The 25,047-nt window shown below is 52.0% G+C and overlaps 1 pseudogene; it reads right to left on the reverse strand.

Annotated features, from left to right (window-relative positions):
* Nucleotides 1-13,006: 13,006 nt before the first annotated feature.
* On the reverse strand, nucleotides 13,007-22,896 carry LOC124673628 (annotated as a pseudogene).
* Between the last annotated feature and the right edge of the window lie 2,151 nt (nucleotides 22,897-25,047).

Here is a 25,047-nt window from a genome sequence, read left to right on the forward strand (position 1 = left end):
TGATAATACTTCGTCTCGAGCTTCGTCGAGTGCGTCTACATCGTCTTCCAATGCTGTCCTTGAAGCTTCTTCATCATATGCCGTGACTCTAGGGGAGTCGTGCTCTATTTCTATTGGAAGTACCGCCTCCGCGCCATGGACCGAAAAACGGTGTTTCTTGTGTCGCCGTATTTGGTGTTGTTCGGATGCTCCACAACACACTTGGTAGTTCTTCAGTGCCAGGTATGTCGAGCTTTTTCTAGTGGTCCCAACAGACGTTTCTTGATGCCATTGCGTATAATGCCATTGGCTTTCTCGACCTGCCCGTTGGTTTGAGGATGTGCAACCGACGCAAAGTGCAGCTTGATACCCACTTCTTTGCAGTAATCTTTGAATTCGTTGGATGTAAAGTTACCGCCATTGTCCGTGACGATGCTATGAGGCACTCCAAATCTGAAGACGAGGCCTTTTATGAATTTTATCGCGGATGCTCCATCTCGGCGAATTTATCGGCTTCGCTTCTATCCACTTTGTAAATTTGTCGACAGCCTACTAGCATGTATTCCTTTCCTCCCGGCCATGATTTGTGTAACTTGCCCACCATATCGAGTCCCCATTGTGCAAAGGGCCACGACAAAGGTATTGGTGCTAGTTCTCGCTGCCGGAGAGTGAGGTTTTGCGGCGAACCTTTGACACGCATCGCAAGTCCTTACTATTTCTTTGGCGTCCTCGATTGCCGTCAACCAAGCAGAATCCTGCCCGAAAACCTTGGCTGCGATGGCTCGACTACTCGCGTGGTGGCCGCATATTCCTTCGTGCACATCCTTCAAAATTACTCTTCCTTCTTCGGGTGTTACACACCTTTGCGTAACACCTGAAATACTTCGCTTGTATAGTTCTCCTTTGATCACCGTGAAGGCTTTAGACCGTCGAATTACTCGCCTTGCTTCAACCGGATCGTCGGGTATTTCTTTCCCGAGGATGTATGATACATATGCTTGCATCCAAGGAACCCGTACCATCATCACAAGCTCTTGTTCATCTTCATCCTCCGTGGTTTCGCGAGGGGTGTCGAAGTTTTTTCTTTTTTCTCGCACCTTTTTTGGCTTTGTAGATCTCTCCGATATTTCTTCCCAAAACACTCCCGGCGGGACCGGGAGGCACCGCGACCCGATGTTTGCGAGGACGTCGGCTTCATCGTTGCTCAACCTACTGATGTGATTTACTTCGCATCCATCGAATAGCTTCTCGAGTTCATTGTACACCTCCTTGTATGCTATCATGCTATCATTGACTGCATCACATTGGTTCATAACTTGCCGGGCCACCAATTGTGAGTCGCCAAAGATTTTTAGTCGAGTTGCACCGCATGCTTTCGCCATCCTCATCCCGTGTATGAGGGCTTCATATTCTGCTTCATTGTTAGATGCGTTAGGGAACGTCATCCGAAGGATATACTTCAATTTGTCGCCTTCATGTGATATAAGTATGACTCCCGCTCCAGCTCCTTCTACTCTTTTGGACCCGTCAAAATTCATGGTCCAGGTTCTCGACAGTGTCCGGGGTCCCGTGTTTTGCAGCCTCCATCCACTCGCGATGAAGTCCGGCAAAACTTGCGACTTGATTGCTTTTCTTTTTTCATACGTGATGTCCCGAGGGGAAAGTTCTATTCCCCAAAGGGAGACACGACCCGTAGCTTCCGGATTGTTCAAGATATTTGACAAAGGAGCCTCATTGACCACTATGATCGGGTGTGCCGAAAAATAGTGGCGCAATTTTCGTGCTGTTGTGAACACTCCGTATGCTAGCTTCTGGTACTGAGGATACCTTTGTTTTGACGGCGATAAAACTTCGCTGACGAAGTAAACGGCCTCTCGTACTCCGTGGAGTTTTCCTTCTTCTTCTCTTTCGACAACCAGCGCCGTGCTCACCACTTGGGGCGTGGCTGCGATATATAACAGGAGAGGTTCCTTTTCCTTCGGTGCCACCAAGATTGGTGGTGTCGAGATTTTGCGCTTCAAATCTTCGAAAGCTCGTCGGCTTCTTCGTTCCACCGGAATTTGTCTCCTTGTTTTATCAAAGCGTAAAATGGTAACGCTTTTTCTCCTAGCCCGGCGACGAATCTGCTCAAAGCCGCGACTCGCCCAGCTAACCGTTGTATCTCTTTCAACTTTGTTGGCTTTCTCATTGTTACAATAGCTTGTATTTTATCGGGATTTGCTTCAATCCCTCTTGCCGAGACTAGAAACCCCAAGAGTTCTCCTCGCCGGGACACCAAAGGAACACTTCGTCGGGTTCAACTTCGTGCAGTAACTTGTTGAGGTTGTCGAACGTTTCCTTGAGGTCCTCTATCAGCGTTGATCCTTCTTTTGATGTGATGACGACGTCGTCGATGTATACTTGCACGTTTTTCCCAATCTGTGTCGCCAAGCACTTTTGCATCATCCTCTGATATGTTGCTCCCGCGTTTTTTAGACCAAAGGGCATTGTTCTGTAACAAAACACGCCATAAGGTGTAATGAACGCGGTCTTTACTTCATCTTCTTCTTTTAACCTGATCTGGTTGTAACCATAATACGCGTCCAGGAAGGAAAGACGTTCGCATCCAGCCGTGGAGTCGATAATTTGATCGATCCTCGGGAGGGGGAAGTGATCCTTTGGACAATGTTTGTTGAGACACGTAAAGTCGACGCACATGCGAAGGACCTTAGTGTTTTTCTTTGGCACCATCACGGGATTTGCTACCCATGTGGCTTCGTGAATATCTCTTTGATGAAACCAGCTTCTTGTAGTCGATTGATTTCTGACAAAGATAGCTTTGCGGTTTGGTTCCGAAAAACGCCGCAAAGGTTGTTTGATTGGTCTCGCCGATGGATCCAAATTTAGGTGGTGCTCGGCAAGTTCCCCGGGTACTCCCGGCATGTCAGCTGGACACCATGCGAAGATTTTCCAGTTCTCACGGAGGAACTCGACGAGCGCGCTTTCCTATGCGATATCCATGTTGTTTGCAATGGATGTCGTCTTTTTGGGTCCGTCGGGTGAATCCGCACCTCCTTAGAATTTTTCTCTCGTGTTGAAAGTTGATTCTTTATTTGGCCTTCCAACGTCAGGCAGCACGTCGTAATCAGTCATGCTTTTCGACGCCAAATACTCAGCCTTGCATCCCGAAAGTTTCGATAACCGATGGAAATCCTTGTCGCACTTATCCGCTAAGGCGAAGCTCCCTTGACCGTGATTGGTCCCTTGGGTCCAGTGCAATCTCCACAACAGGTATGTATAGTGTGGTACTGCCATAAATCTAGCATATGCTGGTCGTCCCAACAAAGCGTGGTACCGCGATGGAAAATCCACGACTTCAAACTCCAGCTTTCGATTCTATAATTTTCTCGGGTTCCAAACCGAACGTCGAGGTTGATCTTTCCCAATGGGTAACTTGGTTTCTCCGGTGTGATGCCGTGGAACCTTGTGTCCGTTGGCTTCAAGTTTGCTAAGGATATGTTCATCTTCCTCAATGTATCCGCATACATAAGGTTTAAGCCGCTGCCACCATCTATGAATACTCGAGAAACATCAAAGCCCGCAATAACCGCCGGCGAATAAGTGCCGACCGCCCCGGTCGAGGAACTTGCCGCGGGTGATCCGCTATGGTGAAGCCGATGTCTTGCCCCGACCAATTGAGGTACTCAACCGTTGGTGGAGGCATTTTCTCCGCCATGAACACCTGTCTCGAGATTACTTTTTGAGTTCTGTTGGACGGCCTTCCCTTCGAATCATCGACACCGCTCCGTTTGAGTTAGGATCAACATAAGGTGGTGGTGGAGGTGCTGCCGCTATTCCGAGCCGATGCCGATTGTCGTCCGTAATCGCGGGAGGTGGCGGTAGGTGAACTTCGCTCCCGGGCTCCCGAGGGTTTCTCTCGTGCCGCTCGAGCGTGAGCGTTTTCTCGCGTATCCGAACATTGCCCGAAAATTTCGACAGCCTTTCCGCAGTGCCCCGACCGTCTTTTCCCGTTGCCGTCGAGGAAGAAGTGCATCCGGCACGGTCCGTTCAGCATTTCTTCTGGGGACACGAAAGGTCTTGGAAACCTCGGCCCACTATTTTGTCCGTTGCGGGAGTCGTCCCTATTATCGCTTCGCTGCTCATTGCTTCTCCGATAATCATCTCTCGTTGTTTCCTCCCGTGTTTGCCCGAAATCCCGCCGAAATTTGCCCCGGGGCATCATAGTTTGGATACCGCCGAGGAAATCGTCGCCTCGATTGATAATTTCGACCACGGTCCTCCTCCGGCGACCCGTGTCGTTTATTGTGGACAGCGTCTTCTCCGTCTGCCCATCTATTTGCTATCTCCATCAACGCGGATACCGTTTTTGGATTGGTTCTTCCCAAGTCCTCGACAAAATCTCCACGCCTAATTCCCGCGACAAACGCATCTATTGCTCTCTCGTCCGATATATTTTCTCGCCGAGTTTTTTATGATGTTCCACCTTTGGATGTATTTTCTCATTGACTCATCCGGCTTTTGTCGACACGCTCTCAGCTCTTCTAACGACGCAGGTTTTTTGCACGTGGACCTGAAGTTCTTGACGAATACGTCCTCGAAACTTTCCCACCTGCCGATGGATCCCGGCGGAAGTTTTTTGATCCAAGATCGTGCGGCTCCACTTAAGTGCACCCGAATACTTTGCATGGCTGTTGCTCTAGTTCCTCCAGCTAACTTCACCGTCTCGAGGTAATCAATTAGCCGCTCCTCCGGATCTTGCAGGCCGTCGAACTTTTTGAAGTGATCGGGCAACTTAAATCCCGACGGGACTCGAGTTTTTCGTACTCTCCTTGTGAAGCACGGCAAGCCGCACATATCCTCGTCGTTAAGCTCCGGGGATTGCCGATGATCCCTTCTGCTTTGTCTCGCTCTATCGACCCTTGCTTGTGCTCCCGTGTCTCTTGCTCCGCTTGGTCCTTCGAGAACCGCCGCCGTTGCCGCCGCAGTCGTGGACTATTTTGCCTTGCCGCTCCTTCGGGAGGCGTTGCTACGAACGCTGTCCCCATAGCTCCAACCCTCGCTAACGCCATATTGTATAATGTTTCCCTTGGATCTCCCGGGGGTGGCCTCGGATGCGAGGATGTAAGCTTGTGTCGCCATATACCCAGCTTTCCGGTGTCTTAGGGATAATATTTCCTCTTGTATCTATCGACATAAAGGACATGTCGAGGTTTTGAACCAAGTGCTCTCTTTCTCGCTTCGGGTATGTGTTGTAACCTTGATCTTCCTCTCGTTCCGAGCCTCCCCGTGGCTATCACCCGAAACTCTAGATTGTCCACTTAGATCTGCCCTTCTCCCCGCCGGATGCGTAAGCTGCCTCCTTTCTCCCGTTCAACTCAGCCGTCTCGTTTTTCTATTTCTCGGCAGTTCGTGCGAGCCTATATTGATAAGCTTGCAGCTTCTTGAGCTGTAGCCGTTGTCGTCATTGGCTCCGAACCATCTAGGGCTTTTGCCGCTCTATCCCAGTGCTGCTCGTGGAAGTTGAACTCGACACGTGGTGTGGGCCCGACATATTTAGTGCCCATACCTCTCCTTAGATCCGAGGGATCGACAAAAGGATTACCCAAATCGTCGAAAGCCTCCGATGTTTCCTCTTGATTGTCGATAGCATAAATCTGATGATATTTTGTACTCCGATCTATGTTGGGTTTGGTGACATCATTGTTGAGATTGATGAAGACCTTGCCCACGGTGATAGATTTGTCGATGAAGTCGTAACTCGTCGACATCGCTTGAGCCATCGCTTATATATGAGTCCGCAGATGACTCAAACGATGTGTTGCCGAAGATCTTGGCGAGTTTCTCTCTTGCTCGATGCTGACGTAACGTGTTGCCGAAGTTTCTTCTTCTGACTCACTTGACGATGCATAGCTTGAAAAATCAGAATCGACCGCCGACGATCCCTACGAAATCGGAATTTCGACACGATACGATCCTTCCTTCTCGACGCGAAAGTGAAACCTTCCGAACGTCATCTCCAAGGGCTCCGCCAGATACGCATATGCATCCAAACGGGAGGGTGGGTGAGGAACAAAATCAACAAGACCAAGCAGCGATCCGTTTACCTCGATCCATAGTGTTGCTTCCGGTTGACGATGTCGAAGATCTTGAACGTGCCATCGAGATCGATCCTTACGCCTCTAATTCCCACAGTACGGCGCCAATTGACAAGGGATTAACTTGTCAATGCCTATGGATTGTAGGCTAGGGTTTAGTTAGAAGTAGAGGGCAAGTAGATCTCGAAGGTTTCAGCCGAAAAGTACTCGACGATTATGAAAACTAGGGTTTGCGTACAATGATTCGATGATCTCCTCGTCCCTCGACTCCCCTTTATATAAGAGGTGGAGCCGAGGGTTTCGTTTTGTACAAGTTACGTAGTCCGGGACGGTTTCTAACTCATCCCGCCAGATTTACAAACAACACTTCCTATTACAATTCTACTTTCCTTAATATATCTTGGGCTCTCGAACCTTCTTATTCTTCGGGTAGTGGGCCTTCGTTAAACCCCGGGTACTATCTTTGGCAGGCCCATTTGGGATGCCTATGTCACCCGGTAGCATTGTAGTGATACTCGTAGCACCAAGGCCACACCAAGCAGCACCGTCACGCTCCATTCGAAGAACCACTACACAAGATATGCAGCTCCGACTCAGAACGAGTTTTCCTAGTTGATCGCTTAAACCAAGTAAGTTGGGCCAGACCGCGAGCTAGGTGGGATGGCCATGTGACCTTGTTGACCGGTCAAACCAAAACATTCGGCCTGATCCGTGTACTTAGTGGGCCGGCTCGTGTAGATGTTTGACCGATCAAACAAAGACATTCAACCCGACCCGCACTCTAAATGGGCCGGCCCATTTAGCATTTGGTCGGTTAAATCAAGAAATTCGGTCCAGCTAATTTTAATTGTGTCGGTCTATTTTACAAATTGAGTGGTCAAGCCAAGACATCCGGTATGCCCGCGCACTTAATGGATCAACCTAGTTATTTAGTGGACTGGTCAAACCAAGTCAGTTGCCCCGGTCCAATTTCTAATTGGGTCGACCCAGTCTTCTTTGTTGGGCTGGCCTGTGATACGTTGCAAATGTATCTATAATTTTTGATGCTCCATGCTTGTTTTACACCAATTGCTATATGTTTTGTTTACACTTCGTCACACTTTTATGTATTTTCTGGAACTAACCTATTGACAAGATGTCACGGTGTCACTTCCCTATTTCTGATGTTTTGTATTTCAGAAAAGTTGTACAGGAAATATTCTCGAAATTGGACGAAACAAAAGCCAAACCTCCTATTTTTCCCGGGACGAAGACGGAGTGTAGAGCAGAGACGGAGGAGGGCCAGAGAGGGGCCACACCATGCCTTGGCGCGGCCCAGGCCATGGGTGCTCCATGCGATGGTGTGGGCCCCCCTGGCATCCACCGACCTCGCCCTTCCGCCTATAAGAGGCCTCCTGACGCGAAAACCCTAAATCAACCAGCCTCCATCCATGAAAAGTTCCGTAGCTCCGCCGTCGTCGCAGACAAGTTTCGGAGGACAAAAGCCTCTGTTCCGGCACCCTGTCGGGACGGGAAATTGCCCCCTGAGCCATCTCCATCGACTCCACCGCCATCTTCATCGCCGTTGCTGACTCGCATGATGAGGTGTGAGTAGTTCTCCCCCAAGGCTGAGGGCTTTACCGGTAGCTATGTGGTCTATCTCTCTCCTATGATATGATCTTTATGCGATCGTGAGCTTTATAATCTAGTTGAATAAGTAGATATTATTTTTCAACTATTATGCTACTCAAGTGATTTTATTATGTGATCTCCGGGGACACCTTGTCCCACGGTGTGAAGGTGATAGTGTGCATACCGTGTGTGTCTCAATACTTATGAATTGTGGTGTCTTGTTAGTACTATCCTTGTATGCTCAAAGTGATAGCGTGGGACGTTCATAGATCGGGAACGCGAACTTTAAGGAGTGCTTATACAACACTACGCGGTGAATTTGTCTTTGTTATCCAACCGGAGAGTGGTTCAGAGTAGCATGTGTGAAGAGATAATATTTACGTATTCAATTATGATATCATTGTTGAGAGTGTCCACTAGTGAAAGTACGATCCTTAGGCCTTATTTCCAAGCATTGAAACACCGTTTACAACCATTTCTGCTACATGTTTTCCTGCTGTCATTTTTATTTCAGCTTGCACTTACTACTCATAATCATCCATATTACTTGTATTTTACTATCTTTTCGTCGAACTAGTGCACCTATATACCCGACAAATGTATTGGGTCTGTTGGGGATACAAGAGACTTCTTGTATCGTAATTGCAGGGTTGCTTTAGAGGGATATCTTTGACATCTACCTCCCTGAGTTGGATAAACCTTGGGTGATCCACTTAAGAGAAACTTGTTGTTGTTTTACAAACCTCTGCACTTGGAGGTCCAACACTGTCTACTAGAATAGAAGCGTGCATAGACATCAACCTGCTTAAGTCGTAGCATGTCTTACGTGGATATTCACCGAGTTAATGATGTCACCATCCAATTAACAGCGTCTACCACGTGTCAGCAGTCAACGGGCTCCCCCAAACTCTTTTGCCACACATCGATTTTTCGTGGACGAAGACACGTCGATTGGAAAATCCGTGGTGGATCCTTAAGTAACGCGATATGCACCACAAAACCTGTTTCGTCGCCTTAGACTCATTAGCGACGAAAAACACCCCTTAACATGAGCAAGATTTTTTCGGATATACAACATGTACATACATAATTGACATCTAAACAATATCAGTGTACACATTATCAAGACTTTAGCAGTTAATCAAGAAAATACTACACATTAACACTAGCATAACACTGACATACATGAACAACTAAGCAAAACCTGCTAGGCGGCCAAAAATCTTTGATCTACCGCTACATCATGCACACCATTCACTATTGGCAAGCATTATGAGCCATACAACCACAGATCTTGTGCATCTTCTACTCGGATCTACCATTTTCTCAATCATGTTAGCTACGAATTGGCGAGAGGTGACCAATATTTTCCCGTCGTTATTTTGGGGACGCACGTGAGTTCGCACCATCTCCGCTCTCGCATGAGAGTGGCACAAACTTTCCCCCTTTTTGGCCACTCGGATCTTGGCTCACTGGAAACCGTCAATTCCGGCGTTCCTCCACGTGCTGGCAAAAAAGTGCTTTAAGAAGCGTGCAAGTTGAGATTGAGAGATGGGCTAGGAAACCAAACACCTGTTTTTTTGGCCCGATGGATACGAGAAAAGTCTCCACAAGTCACCATTCACGCCTTTTAAGCCCTAAACTCATTAAGGCTGGATGAATTAAACCTTGAACTTGAAATCCTTGTTGCTAGCACCTTAAATAACTAATCACGGTCTAAATAGAATCCACACCTGTTTTTGAGCGCAGGAAAAATCCCAGATCGGCAGTGTGAGAGTCTACATCGGCCCACATGTCTTATCTATCTTCTACCTCTATCAGATCTCCCCGTTTTGTTTCCTTGCTCTACCTTCACTCTTGGTTTCTTCATTGATGGTCTCGCGTAGACCATCACGCTGACCCATCACTCTTGGTTTCTCCTACCTAGCAAGCTCCACTTGTCAATAGAAGCATGCGGTGGCTAGCGCACATAGCAGCATCTAAAACAGCATGCAGCAAGTGCGCACAACACGATAGTGAACATGCGGCTTCCAGTGAGCTCGCACATCAGAAGCTAGAATGCGGTCGGAGACGCTGGTGAAGACGGGTGTGGCGACATCGAGCGCGCACAACAGGGTGTGGATGACGGGGAAGATGGGCGCGGCGACGCCTAGCGTGAAGAAGATGGCGTCCGTGTTCTGACCCGTGCGGAAAGCCCTGTCGAGGAGACTGAGGACTAGCATCCCGCCGAAGGCACCCACGCAAAGGTGTCCCGATCCGTTAGGGCGCACCATGCAGCGCTCCGCTCGCGTGCCCTGGCATGTCCCGTACATCGCTCCGATTGATTCGGGGATGAATAGGGGAAAGAAATTTGAGGAAGGAGATGGATATGACGCATGGGCCCTACTGTCAGCATGCAATCCCGTCTAAGATTGTTGCTTTTTCGGTGTACCAAATAACTCGAGGGTTCAGTTTAGACCAAATTCAAAACTTAAAGAGGGCAAATGACATGAATTTTGAGTTTCAGATTCATTTTATCCAACATCTACAAGTTTAGAGTTAAAATAAAAAATTTACTTTTTCAAAGGTGGGCACCGGCACAGTGGCTTGCACGGGGCTGGGTCGGAGTGGCGAGAGGTGGACGCCTCGCACGCCGGGCTGGGGGTCAAAAGGGATCATCTCGGGGCCTGTCCGGCCCGTCCCAGGTGCGCTGTGTTGTGGCTGTGGCGGAAGCAGTGAAAGCCGAAAATTTCACCAGAAAAAAGTTACGCGAGCAACGTGTGGAGTGGTGGCACTAGCGTGCCGGCGATGATGGCTCTTTTGTTAGTCACAAGACATGATGTCTCTTTTTTGCACGCACGGGCCATGTAATGATGTCACTGACATCTTTGTCCCTTTTTATGTGAAACATGAGCAGTTTGGTTTGATAACCGTGTTAAGAGCATCTCCAGTCGCGTCCCCCAAACCGTCCCCCAAAGGGATTTGGGGCGCGCCGAACAAAAAAAGCGTTCCAGCCGCGTCCCCCAAAGCCCTTTTTTGTCCGGCGCGGCCCGATACGGTGTCCGGCGTCCCGAGCCCGTCCCCGTCCCACAGGGGACGCTCCGGGGACGCCGGACACTACGCGAGCGAGGCCAACCGACGCGGGGCCGACCCGTCGGCGGCACGGTTAATTTTAACCTAACCGTCGCCTACCTCGCGACGAGGGGTTATTCGCGCGCGGCGGCATCTTTGCCTTAATGGCGACGGAGGGGCGGGCGAGACGTCTCGTCGGTCGTTGCGCGGCCTCCACGCGTCGCCGGCGTTCGCACGCCACCGCCCGTTCCCGCGCGATCTTCCCGCCTCTTCTCGTCCGTTCCCGCGCTTTCTTCCCGACGCCGGCGTCTATAAAGGTCTCCCGGCTCATCAATGGTAGCCACCACACCCCGCCGGCAACAAACACGGCCCTCGTCGCTCCACGGCCGTCTCCTCCATCACCGGTGGCAATGGCGAACCGCCCGGCGATGGCCACTTCCCTCCACCGCCGTCTCCTCCATTGACGAGCCGGCGGCGGCGTGCGGCACTCGAGGAGGCACTCGAGGAGGAGGCCCGCCGGCGGCGTGAGGCGCAGCGAGCGGCGAATCTAGCGGCGTTCTCCGCCTCGCCTCCGCAGCGAGGAGGCCGCGGCGGCGCAGCGTGGCGAGGGAGCAACGGTGCGACACCGTTGCGGCGTTCGACGCCTCGACGGGACAAGAGGCGCGGCGGCGCCGGTACGGGAGGAGATGGAGCGGCGATGGGCCGACGAGCGCCGGCGCCAGCGCGATGAGCGACGGGCGCTGTTCCGTGAACGGCGTGACTCGATCGAGCGCCGGCGGCGTGAGTCGATCGAGCTCCAGCGGCGGGCGACGGCGGAGGAGCGTCGACAGCGGGAGTCGGCGCTACGGCGCTATGGGGAGGCGGGCGGAGCGATTGGCGGCGGCCGACGCGTTTGCGGCGGCGATGATGGAGGCGCCAACGGATGTGGAGGAGGAGGCGCCAATGGAGGAGGAGGCCGAGGCGGAGGAGACCGAGGTGGAGGACGACGATGACGACGAGTTCGGCCGGTCCGACGACGACGCCCGCACCCGGACGAGACGGCCGATCGACAACGCGCCCTCGTCGAGTCCTTCGAGTCGGAGAAGAAGCTCCGGGACGACGCCCGTGCCCGCGAAGAGGCGCGGATTCGTCGCGCCGTCGAGCTCTCCCTCCGGGCGGCCCGGCGAGGGAGGGCGGAGGAGGACTATCGGCGGGAGCGGCACCGTCTGGCCACCGCCGAACGCAAGGAGAGGAGGCGCGCGCAGGAGCTGCGGCGTAGGGGAGGCGACGATGGGGCGGGGCCGTCGAACGCGCCGCCGGGCGGTCAGTAGTCTAGGTTTAGATGAAATCTAACCGTTTTCATTCAAACTTTGTAATATATAATCAAAATTGAATGAAAACCTTTATTTTCGTGCACAAATATTCATTTGGGGGCGGCGTTTGGGGGACGCGGCTGGGGAGCGACGTCCCCCAAACGCGGCACGAACAAAACACGTCCCCCAAACGCTCGATCCGGCGCGGTTTGGGGGAGGTTTGGGGGACGCGACTGGAGATGTTCTAACCTTGCTCTCAATGGTGTTTTCAGTACTACTGCAAGAGATGGAGACTGCTCCACTACAGTGCGAGCAACGGAGAAAGCAATACAGGCTGGCAAATCTTGCCTGGTTCTGCAGCGTTGCTTGGGCGCAAGAGAAAAACCTGCCATTATAACCGGTAAGCAAAGATTGTGCTGATACTTTACTCGAGAACAATTTCCTTGATAAAATGCTTACTTGCTTGTTCAACAGATAAGTGTGAGTGCATGATTAATGGCGGAAGTTTATTTGCTAAAAAATGGTGGAAGTTGAATTTTCTCAAAAATAATAGTGGAGGTTGAATTAGACAAAAACCACTAAAATTGTATACAGTTTTCTCGAAAATAATAGTGGAGGCGTAGCATCTTTGTCCTTTTTTTAGAACGACGAAGCATCTTTGCATGCAACTGCAAGCTACTACTATTTCAGCCTCGAACGTGTCAGTAGGTCCAAATCGACTTATACTGGGCCACATGAATTGGCCCATATTATCAACCTCCACTAGACTTCTAATCTAGAATGAGGAGTAAAGTCTGTTTTAAACCTTTAACTCATGTAGGGTGTGCAGATCAAACCTTGAACTTCTAATCCCAGTAATCACCACCCTAGACTTCTCAATCCCGGTCAATCTAGACCCTGATCCAGTTTAGACTAGTTTGGCGCAACGATCCCGACCTGGATTAATCCTTACACTGGATGACAAAGATGGCCTCCATGTCAGCACCGCGGCGCAGCGGGTGTCAGCACTGCGGCGGACGTCCTGATCACCCCGCACATCATAGCCTCCCTGGGTACGTTGAGCTCGCGCATCTTGTCGACCCATTCGATGAAGATGGCGCCCATATGCTCATGTGGAGATGCGGCTCGATGTGGCAGTGGAACGCCGGGGCGTCGGTGTTGTCCACCACGAACCGCAGCGCCGTCCACCGGTGCCGGAACACCACCGCCGTGTTCCGCAGCGGCAGGTCCTCCTCCGTGTTGAACCTCGCCAAGTCCTTCCCGGCGTTGTAACGCCCATTGCCGTTGCCGAGCACCCAGAAGTCGTGCCCGTGCAGGTATCACGGGTGCGTCTCGCTCGACTTCTCCTTCATCATGTCCCCGTTATGCAGCACCACATCCACCGGCGCGCCGTGCGGCAGCTCGTACACCCGGTCGCGCAGCGTTGCCGCGTACCCCTTTCTCCCCCGGCGGCCGGCTCACGTTGTAACCCTCGGGGACTCGAGAGCCCGTCCGGCGCCTCGCCCGCCGCATCGAAGACGCTGCCCTGGAGGCCGTAGAAGTAAGCACCCAGGTACGGGGTGGCCAGCAGCGTCAGGGAGACGTTGTTGATCGCCCACCTCACGTGCCCGCCCACCATCGTGTTCAGCATCACGATCATCCGGTTCAGCGCCGCCGACGTCGCCGGACGTGTCCTTGTGGTGGCGTTCCTCAGGGCTTGGATCCTGTAGGTGAAGCTCTTGCTGCGCTCGATGTCGTCAGTCGTCCCACGCCGGAGCCTCCGGCGGCGCGCTGCCCGGCCAGTCGAACTTGTTGTGGGTGTATCTCAGGACGCGGTGGCCGGCGGCGTCTTGGGGTGCCGGTGTGCCGCCCTCTCACGCCCACGGAGATCCAGAAAGCTCCCGGCCTGTAGAAGTTCGGCGTATGGTTGGTCGTGAGCAGGGCGGAGTAGCTCTCGCCGGAGTAGATGTCGATGTCAGTCACCTTGAACGGCTCCACCGGGTTGCCGTCCGCCTCCACCACCGTCAGCTCGTGCTGCAAAACCACCCCGGCCACCGTGTCAGCAGCCAGTGAATGAGTGTCACTCGCTGAATAGTAACAACAATAATTTCCAAGCACTGAAGAGTGAGAGCAAGTAATTTCTTTGTAGCTAGTTAGCTTACCCGGTGTGACAAACTAGTCCAAGTTGATAGAGGGTTGAGCTTAGCCGGGATTGCTAACTACAGGGTGCTGATTTCCAGGATAAGGAGTACAGGGTTTAATTTAGACACTTTAAGGTTTAAAATAGACTTTACTCTTCGTAATTCTACCCACGAAGCCCCCGTTCGTAATTCGGGCGCACCTATGCTGGCAAAACCTATTCATCGCCTCTTGGCGTCTGTTAATAGGCATCGCTTTGGAGCAAACGTTTTTGGGCCGCGCCCCGTTAAACAGATCCGGTGTATTGTTTCGGTTTTCTGGTTTTACGAATATTCTATAAGGTTCCAATCCGAATTTGTTCGGTTTTTGACCAGTTTTCGGCTGGTTATTAAACATTGCTCATTTAAAAATTTACAAATTCAAATTTTGCTCAGATTTGAAATTTGTTCAAAATCATATTTTGCTTAGATTCGAAATTTTTCCAAAAATATTTTTTTGCTCAGATTCAACAAAAATTTCAAAATCAAATTTAGCTTAGATTTGAAATTTTGTTTTGAAAAAAGTTTCTCCGTTCAAAATTTGTTTTAATATGAACAAAATTTGTTTTTGTATTTTTCGAATCCAAGCAGAAAATGATTTTGAAAAAATTTCGAATCTGAGAAAAATTTCAAATTCCTCAAAAAAATATTTTGAAAAATATCAAATTTGAGCAAATTTTGATTTTGAACAAAATTTGAATATGAGCAAAAATTAATTTTGAAAAAAGAAATCGAATCTTACACGATTCGACAACCTTTTTTTGTATTTTTCGAATTTGAGCAAAATTTCAAATCTGAGCAAAATTTCAAATTCCTAATCTGAGCAAAAAATATATTTGAACAAATTTAAAATTTGAGCAAATTTTGATCTTGAATAAAATTAGAATATGAGCAAAAATTAATTTTGAACAAAATTCGAATCTAAGCAAAACATAATTTTTAACAAATTTTGAATCTAAGCAAAATTGAAATTTGAATAATTTTTTTAAAAATAAGCAATTTTTAAAACCGAACAAATTCAGACTAGAACCTTCTAGAATATTCATAAAACCGAAAAACTCCAAAATAATACACCACCTCGGTTTATAATGTGCCGCCACCCAAAAACGTTTTCTCCTAAGCGATGTCTATTAGAGCATCTTTAGTCGCGTCCCCCAAACCGTCCCGAAAAGCGAATTGGGGCGCGCCGGACAAAAAAACGTTCCCAGCTGCGTCCCCCAAAGCCACTTTTTGTCCGGCGCGTCCCGAGCCCGTCCCCGCCACATAGGGGAGGCACCGGGGACGCCGGACACACCGAAAAGCGACGCGGGGAGTGGCGGGGCCGATCCGTCAGTGACACATTGAATTTTAACCTAACCGTCGCCTACCTCGTGACGGAAGTTATTGGCGCGCAGCGACGGTGCACTTCTCACAGAGGCGCAGCGAAGCGTCTCGTCGCGCCTAGCTCTGCATGCCAGCGTTAATGAGCGCCACCGATCCCCGCCTCCCTCCGGCCTATAATAAGGGCCGCTTCTCATCGTCCCTCTCACACACAAACCCTATCGCCTCTCTCCCCAAGCCTAGCCGCCACCATCTCAAGAGTCGACGCCATGGCTGGTAGAGGCGGAGGCCAAGCCCGCAGCCGTGGTCGTGGCCGCGACAGAGCTGCACGCTCGCCGTCGCCTGCGACGCCGTCGTCGTCCTCATCGTCGGACATTCAGGACGAGGAGGGGCCCATGCTGTTCGAGTTCATCGTCGTCCTCAAGGGCAACCCACACGGCATCCAAAGGCTGCCGGACACCTTCGCCGACTTCGTCGCCGGTGACGAGCGCCCGCGCTCGCTGCATCTGTGGGAGGATGACTGCGGCTGGTACCGGTGGATCGTCAACGTGACCTATGACGCGCGCGGCAAGATGTACCTCCACATCGGCTGGGAGAAGTTCGCGCGCTACCACCGCCTCGAAGCCGGCTTCGTGCTCGTGTTCTTCTACTTTGGCGACAGGGACATGAGCGTCAAGGTGTTCGACGAGACGCGTTGCCGCCGGAACTACCACGGCGACAACACCGACGAGGACGACGACTGAAGAGTGTTATTTCTTCGCAGCGAATATATGCACGCAGGTTTCTGGATGTTCTTCCTTGGAAGAACCAACAGGGGCACCCTCACCAACTGGATTTTCCAGTTTGGGTGACTATGTGTGCCCTTGAGTGTTCTTTCTTGGCAGCGAACACACGAAACCTTTGATGCCCGGTCTAGTTAGGTTTAATTCTTTTGCAATATTTTATATTTGTGTCAATCATGGTTCAAACTATGTATTAGTTTGTGGAAAACCATGTTCCAAATTATGTCTTCGTGTAAACCACGTTCCCAATTATGTATTAGTTTGTGGAATAGTTCTTCTCTTTATTGAAATAAAAATGTAAAAACCAAAAAAAAGTATTTTAATGTTTGGGGACGGCGTTTGGGGGACGCGGCTGGGAGCGACGTCACCTAAACGTGACACGAAAGAAACACGTCCCCAATCGCTTAATCCGATACCGTTTAGAGAACGGTTTGGAAGTCTGGAGATACTCTTAACCATGCCAATAGGGGGCTGCCCTAGCTAGCTCGAGCGCCAGGAGCTTAGGGAGCGATCAGTTTCCGACAACCCAAATTTGGAAGAAAACGTGTTTTCTCTTTCCTGGTAAGTTACGTGACGGAATTTATTAGCACGTTGTGGACCACGTGCAGGTTAGACGTCTGCATGCATGTAAAAAGAACAAATCTGATGGCGTAAGCGAGAATCTTTTCAAATTCGAAAATTCAAAACGTTTTATCTCACAAACGACAACTCCGATTTAAAATCTGTTTTCACCTATGAGTCTGTCTCGACGAGATCTTCAAAACTAGCACCCATGTTAATATGTTTCGAGAAACTTTTTTTCGGGCTACAAGTTATCAACCCTTTCTATTTGAATAATCAACCCTCCGTACTTGAGTGATCAACGGTAAACGTATAAAATTATCAACCTGATCCAGGCTACTGAGGAAAAGTTCTGCATTCATGCACAAAGAGACGAATTTGCTGATGTCAGCGAAATCTTTTCCAAATTTGAAAATTCAAAACATTTTAACTTTCAAACGACAACTTCAAATTAAGATTCGCTTTCACCAATAAAATCCGTCTCGACGAGATCTTCAAAACTAGCACCCATGTTAATATGTTTCGACAAACTTTTTTTTGGCTAAAAGTTATCAAGCCTCTCTGTTGGGGGGATGACCCCCGGTATGCCAAAGGCATGCCAAACCGGATGGTTTGAGCCATCAAGATACCAGTTTAATGTTCGTACCGGAACGTAAAGATAGGAATTAGGCAAAGTGAGGCTAAGCCGGTATCTCCAAGAGGGGTATGCCGGAACCGGATAAGAAGATACCGGGCTACCGGAAGGAAGAGCATGTCGGCGGGACTGGTCAAAGATTCTCTCCAGAGCTAGAAGACAAGGATGAGCTAAGCAAAGTAACTTTAAACGAAGGGCTGACGATAAAGAGAAGGATGACGGTCAAAGAAGCCGGAGGACGTCAGCATCCTTGATTAAAGAAGACTCCGGTGTCATCTATGATTAAAGTAGCTTTATAAAGTAGTTTGTCTAGTCAAAGATGCCATTAGGGTTTCTTGCCCTGTAAGCCACCCTCTCCCCTATATAAGGAGAGGGGGCAGCCCTTCTTACGGGCAGACGCACGAAGAGACCTAGGGTTAGAAGAACACTTGTACTGAGAACTTGTAATCTGTTGAGATCAATAGAGAAGATGATCTAGAGCGAGTTCTTCCTTATGTCTTTCTTCTTCAACCTCTAGCCTTGGCTAAGTTCTTGAGGAAACCATCCGGAAGTTCATCCCATCTAATCATAAACCCTCCCCCGAATCCTCTTGCGTCCATTCGGCCACAACCTAAGCCATCCTATGGCATCTGTTTGTTCACCACGACGATAGTTGGCGCCCACCGTGGGGCCTGAAGTGGCGCTTGCTGGAGTACATATTCGGGCGGGCATCCTCGAGGTCGCCGACGAGCGGACAGTGTCTGCGCTCGTCCAGCGCTTCTACTCCATCGACTTCATCAACGACAACGCGGGCTGCTTCGCCAACGGCGGCATCTTCCCCAAGAACGGCCGCATCATCGAGTTCGGCAGCCACCGCGTCTACTTCGGCACCGTCCCCGTGCGCCAGCGCCTCTCGCCGGTGCTGGTGGCACCGGACCCGCCAAGGTGGCTCTATGCTGGCCGCGCCGCCGGCAGCCGTCGAGGTAATGATGGCCGGCGCAGCCGGCGCGGGCAAGGAGGCCGCGGACGAAGTTGCCGGTCGTGCGGCCGCGACCCGTGCGGCCAAGCCACCGCTGGAGCGCGACACCGGCGCACCGGGAGCGTCTTCCGCACCACCGGCAACACCTCTCCAAGCGGCGATGAACGTGCTGGCAACGCCCATCGCACAGAACATCGACCCGACAACGGCTCAGGCGGAGCTGGAGGCGCAACGCCAGAAGATACTCGAGAGCGGCAAGGACGTCGTCAGGGCGCAGCGCGAGCTGAACCTAACCGTACGTGAGTATAACGCTGCCCATGGCTTTGCTTCTGTTAGCGCTCATGCTGCTAGGATACCGGAGAACCGGCTTAAGGCTCGCAATCTAGATCAGGATTTGCGTAAGGAAGTTCTTACCGGCAAGAGTACCTCTGCGTCTCGCTAGCATCGTAGAGAAACCTAAGTACAAGAGTCTCGGATAAAACCATAAAAGCTGCTAAGGCTGCCGTAGATCCGTGTGACTCGCTACCGGAGAGGCTTTGGCAAAACAACAAGAGCGTGTCGAGAGCTGCTAGATACCGTAGAGCAACAGAACGCCGAGCAGCTGGCTAAGCCGAACAAGGCTATGGCCTCGAAATCCGCGCGTTCAACAAAGAATGCCGGAAGCAAGTCCCATGGGCAGGCCTCGTCCCCCATCCGGACGTAAGAAGAGAAAAAGAGGTGAACGCACAGCAGATGACTGTGTACGATCCGGTCCTTGCCGGTAAACAACAAGCCGGGCAACACGATGCCGGTAGAAAAAGCCAAGGGGCAGAACGAGGCAACGCCAAGGTAGGCTATGCCGGAAACAATCATGCCGGTAGGCACGAAACCGGGCAAAACTATCCGGCTGCAAGGGCAGCGTATGATGATGAGGAGATGCCTCCACCAAGGTACCGGCAGGCAAGGGCCGCGATACCGGAACATTACGATGAAGCTGATTCAACAAGACTCACCGCCTACCGAAAACCTTTGGGAGAGCGGTTGGGAGAAAGAAACTTACCGGAACGGGATGCGAGGCACCATCTGGACAGAGTGTACCTGTCTGAAATGATTGAGGCAGAGGGTCCTCCGGGTCCGAAGTGCTTTGGCCCAAGGATCATGAAAGAGCAACCACCAGTTCGCAACTTTCGCTTGCCCCGTGACACCAAAACATACGATGGCACCACTAAGCCGGAAGACTGGCTCGCGGATTACGTGACCGCGGTATACGTTGCCGGTGGCGGAGGTGTCATAGCCGGAGGAGGAAACCGGCGTTGGGCCGTGAGAATCGTGCCAACGTTTCTGGTAGGACCGGCAAGAATCTGGCTGAACAACTTGCCGGAAGGAAGCATAAATGGCTGGTTGGACTTTGAGGAAGCTTTCGTGAGCAACTTCAGCAGCACCTACAAAAGGCCAAATAGGCCTCAGCAGCTCGCTTTGTGCGTGCAGCGCCCGCAAGAAACAGACCGGGATTACTTGACCCGGTGGAACTCCACTAGAAACTCTTGTGAAGGAGTGATAGAAGCACAGGCCATTGCTTGGTTTAGCCAAGGATGCCGGCGAGGTTCGCCTTTGTGGCAAAGGCTGCAGAGGAACATGCCAACAACGTTGGCGGAAATGATGCGTGTGGCGGAAAACTATGCGTTGGGAGACCCAATGCAACCGGCGATACAAGCTGAGCCGGAACAGTCAAACCCGCCTCAGCAGCAATACCGGGATAACCGGAACAACAAAAGAAGGGAAGATTTCCCGGATCGAAGGTATGGCTCGCAGCAAGTTGCTGCTGTGCAAGAAAACTCTGATGCCAGCGGCAGCCGGAGGCAAAGAACCGGATCGCAGCCATGGGCAGGTCCTAAGAAACAGTGGGTCGAAAAGAAACCCCGGGGCCGTAAAAAGAACTGGCAAGAACCCGTGAAGTACACCATGGAAGCTGCCATGGATCAACCTTGCCGGTGGCACACGCCGAATCCGGCTCACCCGTCAAACCACTTGACAAAAGATTGCACCTGGACCAAGTACTTGATGCAAAAAGGAGCGGTAAAAGACACCCAAGGACAAGGGGGCAATGCAATGATGCCACCGCCACAAGATATGCCTCGTCACAAACCCAGAGAAGGTAGGCAGAGCCAAAGCAAAAGAGCCAAGTGTGCATCGAATTGGATGCGGAAACAATTTCGGAATCATTGCAGTGCAAGACCAAAATCAAACCGATAAGCAAAATGCTAGTCACAAACCAACATAACTTAATAAGTTACCGGTGTGCAAGACACCGGCATAAGTTGTACCACAGCCAAAATAGAGCTTAAGTTTTACCTTACATCATAAACCCCGGCATACCGGGGTAGAATTTAACGGGCATTGTTTTGAGAACAACAGGACAAGCATATTACAGGCATCATTCAAGCATAAGTCAAACAGCAGGGGCTTCAGGGGGAGCAGCGCCGGCCTCAAGAGCTTCCGGGGGCGCGTCCTCGGCACCTTCATCTTCGCCTCCGTCTTCTTCTTCCTCATCGCCGAGGTAGTCCTTGACGTCTCGGAGGGGTGGGATGAAGGTGCGCATTTCGACATACTCCGCGATGTGGTACGCGCAGTCTTGCCGCTTGGCGGTAAGGACTGGGTCCAAATCGGTGGGAGCTCCTTCGCGCACGCCAACGAGGGCATCCAGATCCAGCTCTGGGTACCAGGAGCAGGCAACGCGAAGCGCTGAGTCTGCTCCAGCACGGGCAGCGGAACACTGCCACTCCCGGATCCTTCGGCCGGCACCTTCGTGCGGTCGCCGATGAGGGAGAAGGTATCCGGCACCACTTCTCCGGGCCGAGAGAGTCCCGAAGAGCTGGGCGGCCACCTCCGGAATGTCGCAGACGTTCCGGTCCACGCAGCGCATGTGGGAGACCCGCGAGCTCAGCGCAACCAGGTGTTCATAGGGATCCCAGGCAGCGGCCAAGTCTGTACGCCCTTGGGCAACCCGGTGCTCTTCGACCTTCTTCGCAGCATGCGCCTGGGAGTCCGGAAAAAGCCCTGCAAGACAAAGAAAAGAAGCTAAGTGCATGTTACCGGAACAAATAAGCTTATAAGCAGGAACCGGAAAAGGGAAAAGAAAAACATACGAAGGGCAAGCGCGTCAGCACGCCTGACCAGAAGGTCGTACTCCTTCTGTTCCGCCTCCAGCCGCGCCACCTTGTCTTCAGCTGCCTTCTGTGCCTTGGCGGCCTTCTCCGCGGCTGCTTTATGCGCCTTGGCGGCCTTGCCCTCGGCTGCTTTCTGCGCTTTGGCGGCCTCCTCCAGCTCGGCCTGCAGCACCACGCTGGCATTGGTGGCATCCTCCAGCGCCTCCTGAAGCCTGGCCTCGGCAGCAGACTCCGCAGCTTTCAATGCGTTAGCATGGTCAAGGCCAAGCTGGATGTACTGGCGCTTGAGCTCCCCGTAGCGGGTCTCCTGGGTGTCCAGCTCCTCCTGATGCTTCCGAGCAAGCTTGTCCTTCTCCTCTGAGGGCCGGAAAGCAAGTGTTAGCAAAATTGCACTAATACAACGCAGAGAAAGCAGGTTAACCGGAAAGCAAAAAGGATACCTTGGAGTGCGGCAACCTGGACCTTGAGAGCCTCAAGGGAGGCTTCCGGAATAGCTGTTATGTGAAAAGCTAGTAAATAACAAAGAAAGGAGAAAAGTTTCCGGTGAAAAGATGCCGGAAGAAGAAAAAGAAAACAAACCTTGGCAGTGGCTGTGGGCCTCGGCAAGATCCCGGTGCTCCCACAGAAGCTCCTCAAAGAGCAGCTTCCGGGCATCAGCGGTGCTCTATTCAAAGGAAGATAATTGTGAGAAAGGAAAAACAAGGATCTTAACCCGAAACTCGGGGACTGGCTATGCCGGTTTTGCGCGTTTCTAGTTAAGTTTCGCGCTAAGAGCTGCGCTCTCAACACAAAACTCGGGGACTGGGAGGATAGACAAGATCCGGAAAGAAACAAACCGGCATCAGCAAAATTTACAAGAGGATTGGAGAAACTTACCACGACATTGCTGGTGGCATCGTACCAGGCACTGTCGAACTCCTTCACGGCTCGCTTGAGCCGCATGAAGTGTTCTTCAGTGGACCGCGGCCCAGCCGGATCCGGCGCCGGAAGGCGGTCCTTCCCCAAGCCCTTCGTGGCGCCGGAGATGTCCGCGGCATTCCATTTCTGAGCGTAGGGGAGAAGGTGCCCCAGCTCCTTGCCCTCGCGCTTGAGCTCAACAATCCGGCCCAGGAGGCCGGAAGGTTTCTCCGGGACCGCAGCGGCGGCAGGCCCGACGTGCAGCACCAAGGACCGCGAGCCGCTTGAGGCGCTGCCGTCCACAGCCTTGCCACGAGACTCCCCCGGCTTGAGGCGCTGAGTGGTCTTGGGGGCCGCCGGCGGTGGCTTGGGTGTAGTCGCGGGAGGCCCTTGGCTCGGCGGAGGTGCTGGCATGGTACCGGTCGCCTCAGGAACAGAGGTTTCCGGTGGCGGTGTTGGTGTGGCGCCAGGCACTGAAGCTTCTGGCGCTGAGGTGGAGGTTGCCGGCACGGAAGTTTCCGGCACGGCCTTGGAGGGGGAAGAGCGTAAACTCTTCTTCTTCTTCTTCTTCTTCTTTTCTTTCTGGACGGGAGAAACCAAAGGTTCCGCCCGCCCGGCAGCTTCTTCTTCGGCGCCGATGTTGCTGGCGCCGGTATCTTGGGTTTCCGGAGGGGAGGTAAGATCCTCCTCCGCGCGGTGGTCAGGAGATTTAGGGGCCGCGCGCCCCGAACTTGTAGTGCCCCCCGGAGGGGAGGCAGAGATGTTGCCGGCACCAGATGGTGTCGGACTTGAACGAGGAGGAGGAGTTGAGGCCCCCGCGGAGCCGGCAGAGCCCTCAGACCTGGGCCCAAGCTTGAGCGCAGGGCTGAAAGAGAGAAAAAGAAAGAATTGGAAAAGAGGCAACCGGAAAAGAACTTTGCAAAAACGAAACGAGCAAAGGAACGTGGCTTACCCGGAGGAAGTGGGCATCTGCTTGCCCTTGTAGCGCCTCGTGCCTACTTGCTTCCCCGCGAAAGGTTCGGTCCGGAAGCGTTTGGAAGGAGGGGCTTGACTTGGCTCGGCATCCGACGCCGGGGTCTTGTTCTTCTTGCCCCCGACGACGAGTTTGTCCAGGAACTCCTGGCCTACCTCGGCCTGCAGCGGGGTGGCATGCTCGTGAACCTGTGGGTTGATGTTGGTTGAGGGAGGATCTACAGAGGAACAATGACAGTGAAATATGAGAGATCGAATAGAGAAGCTACCTCAAGCAAGGTCAGGTCGTCAGACGAACCAGCGGGTTCCGGCGGAGACTTGCCAAGGCGCGAGGCTGGGGTCCTGCCCATCTTCAGATCCCTCCAATGAATGACGGGGTCGGGGTCAAACTTGTACAAACCTCGCTTCTGGGGAGGCCCTCGTCGGTCAGACTCGATGCCGGGGAAACGGTCCTTGGCCTGAAAGAACAAGAAAAATAAAAAGGGGTTAATCACAATGCAAAAGTTACCGGTACGCCGACCCGAGTTGCGTAACTTCTTACATCTTGGGTCGGGGGGTTAGTGGAACTGAGAGGCCGAAGGCCCCATTCCCAATCCTCCGGCATGGCGGTCTGACAGATCTGGCCGGCCTTGAGGACAACGTCCTTCTTGCTAAGAGGAATTCCGGTGATCTTTGTAGGATCACCGGGACCGTACATCTCGCTCATCTTGTGCGCGCGGCGCTTGAGCGGAAGCACCCGGCGCGAGATAAAGGCGCAGATGATATCATCTGAGCAGATGTTGGTGTCCTTCATCAATTGCCTCATAAAGCGTATAATCCGGTTGGTCTCTATGTGAGACTCCTTCGGATTGTAGCTCCAGTTAGCCCTCGTGGGCGGCGCCGGATTGAAAGGCGGCAGGTTGATAAGGTCTGCGGCGCCCTTGTTCTTCACGTAGAAAAAGGTCCCTTGCCATAGCCGGCATGACTCGAGACCGGAGAACTTGAAGAAAGGGCTCCCTTGACGGGAGCCGATGATGCAAGACCCGCATTGAACGGGGGGTTTGGGTTTAGGAATGTCCTTGCCCTGAACGGAGTTGATCCGAAGAGCAAAGAAGCGGGCAAACGTCTCACGAGTGGGACGAATGCCGATATAAGCCTCCATGAAGGTGGCATAGCAAGAGAGGTAGAAGATGGCGTTGCCAGGGAGATGGTGAGGTTGAAGTTGATAAAAATCAAGGAATCGCCGGAAGAAATCAGAGGCCGGAAGGCCGAAGCCGCGCTCAAAGTGAGCAAGAAAGACAACTCGTTCACCGGGTTCGGGCACCGGTATGATCTCGTCGCGAGGAAGCCGGCAGGTCACTCCTTCCGGAATCCTCCTGGACCGGTACAGCCAGTCGATCTCGTACTTCGTAACGTTGGAGCCCATCCAGGCCCCACGGGGGATACCGGAGGAATCCATACCGGAACCCTCACTAGAACTACCGGATTCATAATTGTTACCGGACTCAGCATCCATCCGGGCGAGGTCGGCGGACAGTCCGTCGGAGGATTTGCTACGCCGGCTAGCGGAGGAAGAGGCAGAAGAAGAAGTAGAGGAAGATTCCCCACTAGACA

The sequence above is a fragment of the Lolium rigidum genome, chromosome 7 (genome assembly GCF_022539505.1).
Source record: "Lolium rigidum isolate FL_2022 chromosome 7, APGP_CSIRO_Lrig_0.1, whole genome shotgun sequence".
NCBI lineage: Eukaryota > Viridiplantae > Streptophyta > Magnoliopsida > Poales > Poaceae > Lolium > Lolium rigidum.